This window comes from Prionailurus bengalensis, chromosome D3 (genome assembly GCF_016509475.1).
Source record: "Prionailurus bengalensis isolate Pbe53 chromosome D3, Fcat_Pben_1.1_paternal_pri, whole genome shotgun sequence".
NCBI classification, from domain to species: domain Eukaryota; kingdom Metazoa; phylum Chordata; class Mammalia; order Carnivora; family Felidae; genus Prionailurus; species Prionailurus bengalensis.
Genome location: NC_057356.1, coordinates 84,395,291 through 84,399,210, shown reverse-complemented (window position 1 = coordinate 84,399,210; position 3,920 = coordinate 84,395,291). Strand labels below are relative to the sequence as shown.

The 3,920-nt window shown below is 36.5% G+C and overlaps 1 pseudogene; it reads left to right on the top strand.

Annotated features, from left to right (window-relative positions):
* The first annotated feature begins 2,413 nt into the window (after positions 1-2,413).
* On the top strand, positions 2,414-3,195 carry LOC122470849 (annotated as a pseudogene).
* The last annotated feature ends 725 nt before the right edge of the window (positions 3,196-3,920 follow it).

Genomic DNA, 3,920 nt, shown 5'->3' with positions numbered 1-3,920 from the left:
GCAAAAAAGCATTTGACAAAATTCAATTTCTTTCATGATAAATGAAAACTCTGAACAAATCAGGTGTAGAAAGAATGTACATCAACTAATCAAGTCTGTAAATGATGAGCCCACAGCCAAGATCAAACTCAGTGGTGAACAATTGAGAGCTTTACTTCCAAGTCCGGGAACAAGACAAGGTTGCTCTTTGTCACCGGTCCTTATTCATCATAGTAGTAGTCAGAAGCAATCAGGCGAAAATAAGTGAAAGGAAGGAGTAAAATTGTCTCCGTTGAAGGTGACATGACCTTACATATAGAAAACCTTAAAGACTCCAGCAAAAACTGTTGGAAATAATCAACGAATTCAGTAAAGTTGCAGGATACAAAATCAACATACAGAAATCCATTGCATTTCTGTACACTGTAAAATTTCTGAAAAAGAAATAAAGAAAACAATTCCTTCCCAATAGCATTGGGAATTATAAAATACTTAGGAATATATTTAACCAAAGAGGTGAAAGATCTGTACACCAAAAACTATAAAACACTTATGAAAGAAATTGAAGGAGACATACATGAATGGTAAGATTTATCATGTTCAGGGGGTGAAAGAATTAATACCGTTAAAATGTCCATGCTAACCAATGTCAGTTATATCTCAATAAATCTGGGGAAAAAATAAAAGCATAAAGTGTAAATTATTAAAAAATGAAAAAGGCAGTGAAAGCTTGGAGAAAATAAATATATGACAGAGCATTAGGATAAATCTAGTGAGAATGATCTGATTACTTTGAAATCCTGTCATTATCCTGGGTATCGATGCTTGAGTTCACTTCTGGTAAAAGTCAAGTAAACCCGGGTCTTATAAACCCATTCACAGATAGTAACTATAAAGCCCAGAAAAAACTAAAAAACTAAATGATAAGTAAACAAACACACAACTGCTGAAAGACACTAGAAAATGATCCAAAATTAGCAGAACCTTGAGTTCCTCATTGGACGAAGAGAATGGCCCCAGTGAGTTGATTGTTCCTACCACTTCTAAACTGAGGGCAGGCCTTGCCTGCACCTCACGTGGCAGATACAAGGCCAAGAGAACACTTCACTGGAAAGCAAACAAGGAAACTGGCAAAAGGGAGTGTAAGAGATTGGGCCACAAATTCTATGCATTAACTCTGCCTAGATATCTGGTCAACCCTAAACACAAATCCTAAGGACAGAGTCCTAGCAGTATACACAAAGATACAATAGCTGAATAAAGCTGACCTGCTCCTCAAAAGTCTGACTTTTCAATATGAGAACAACTAAATTAATCACCTCCTAAAAACTAAACAAAATAGAAAGTCTCATTGGGGTAACATAAAGGGATCCAGGTTCCCACAAAATAGTTTTCCCTGAGTTCAGGGCACAATCTAAAATTGCATAATACATGAAGAAATAGGGAGATGGAACCTATATTCAGTATTAAAGACAATTATTTGAGAATGACTATGAGAAGATCCAGGTTTTGGAATTATGAGAGCAGGATTTTAAAGCAGCTATTATAATCATGCTTTGTGACATAAGGAAAAATTATTCTGCAATATCTAAAAAGTAGAAAATTTCAATCAATACATAAAAACAAACAAAAAAAGCAGTATTTGAAATTTAAAAAGATCAAACAAAATTGTGTGATGTCATTAAAGCAAAAGAGAGACAGCAAAAGACTGTGAACCTGAAGACAGATATCTAGAAATGATTGGAAAACTAGACAGTGTTAGTGATATTTGGGCGCAATGACATACACTCATTTGGAATCCCAGAGGAAAAGAAAAGATGAATGAGACCGGAAAGATATTAGAAAAATAGTAACTGAAATTTTCTCAAGTTTACTATAAGTTAAATTTTTATTCAATGACTTCAGCAAACCTCAATCAAGCAGGTTAAGTAGGAAAAAAACTGACTAGACCCACATAGTCAAAACACTGTAAATCCAAAATAAAGAGAAGATGTAAAAGCAGTGAAAGGAGAATGGCACTACATATAAATGGAACAATATTTCAAAGGATTCCTGGTTTCAAAAATAATGGATTTTAGAGGATATTGAACCAAGGTCTTTACAGTGGTGAATGAAACACACACACACACACACACACACACATACACACACACAACCCCCAAAAGACCCAAGCTGTCAACCCAGGATTCTATAAACCACTTCTAGCCTGAGGGTTGTTTCAGGAGAAAGAAAACAGTTGTCTCAAGAAAAAAAGAGACAAAGATACTGTGTTATCAACAAAACCTGAGAAAATATTTATCAACTTATTTGAGCTAAAGAAATTCTAAACGATGCACTTTAGATTGAAAATCAATGAAACAGATGGAAACATATATTTAAGAAGGTATGAGAACCATAAAAAATGCTATTGCCTTTTGCCCCATATACTGCAAGAATGAAGACCAGTCTCGGCAACCAGACTGTCATTTCAGAAAATGTCAACATCACTCTGCAGGACTCACTGTTACTGTGAAGGGCCCCAAAGGAACTTCGGAGGGACTTCATCACATCAATGTAGAACTCAGTTTCCTTGGAAAGAAAATAAAGAGGGGTACTTGGATGGCTCGGTCAGTTAAGCCTCCAGCTCTTGATCTCAGCTTGGGTCTTGATGTCAGGGCTGTGAGTTCAAGCCCCACATTGGGCTCCATGCTGAGTGTGGAGCCTACTGGAAGAAAAAAAAAAAGGCTCCAAGTTGACAAATGGTGGGAAATAGGAAGGAACTGGCTACTGTTTCCACTATCTGTAGTCATGTACAGAACATGGTCAAGGGCGTTAATCTGGGCTTTTGTTACAAGATGAGGTCCGTGTATGCTCACTTCCTCATCAACGTTGTTATTAAGGAGAATGGTGGTCTTGTTGAAATCTGAAATTTCTTGGGTGAAAAATACACCTGAAGGGTTTGAATGAGGCCAGATGTTGCTTGTTCAGTATCTCAAGCCCAGAATACATTGAACTTGTATCAAACTTAGCTGCTTTGATCCAGCAAGCCACAACAGTTACCAGCAAGGATATCAGAAAATGTGAGGATGGTACGTATGCTTCTGAAAAAGGACCAGTTCGACAGGCTAATGAATAAGATCTAAGTCGTCCTGCTCCAGAAACAGCAAGATGTCAGATGATTTTTCAGACTTATTTGTGATACTTTAAAGATGCAATAAAAGCTGTATTGTACTGGGGCTTTCTTAAAACAAAATATAAATAAAGAAACTGCTATTGCATTTGCCCTCTTGACCTACTGGAATTCGTAATAAAACAAAAATTTTATATACTTAACTGCATAAAAGCAAAAGATGATAATAATTTCATAGGAAAACCCACCAAAACAAGAGAAAAGGAAAAATGGAAAATGAGAATATAAATCAATATCATTGATAAAGACTAATACCCCACTAATAGGGAACTCCTAAAAGGGTGAGAAAAATGCACAAAAAATCCCTCCATAACAATGGATAAACACGTAGATAATTTACCAAAAACATTGAAGCAATTTGAAAATATGGAAATATGTACAAATCACTCTCAATCAAAAGGTGCAAACAAAAACTAGCATGTGTATCAGAATGGCAAAAATTAAGAACTCTAAGAACATTCTCTGCTAGCAGGAGTATAGCAAAATACAAAGTCCTACAATCTAGTAGGACTGCCTCTTGTAAAATCCTTACTGAGGAGACTTTCAAAATTTGTAACCAAACTAGACATATGTTAACCTTTTGATCCAGGAAACCAAACTTCAGGAATTTACCCTTGAGATATATCTCATGTAGAAAATACCCGTGTGTTTTTTGGGACATCTCGGTGGCTCAGTTGGTTAAATGTCAGACTCTTGATTTGGCCTCCGGTCATGATCTCAGGGTTCGTGAGTTCGAGGCCCGTTTTGGTCTCTGTGCTCCCATGCTCGCGCG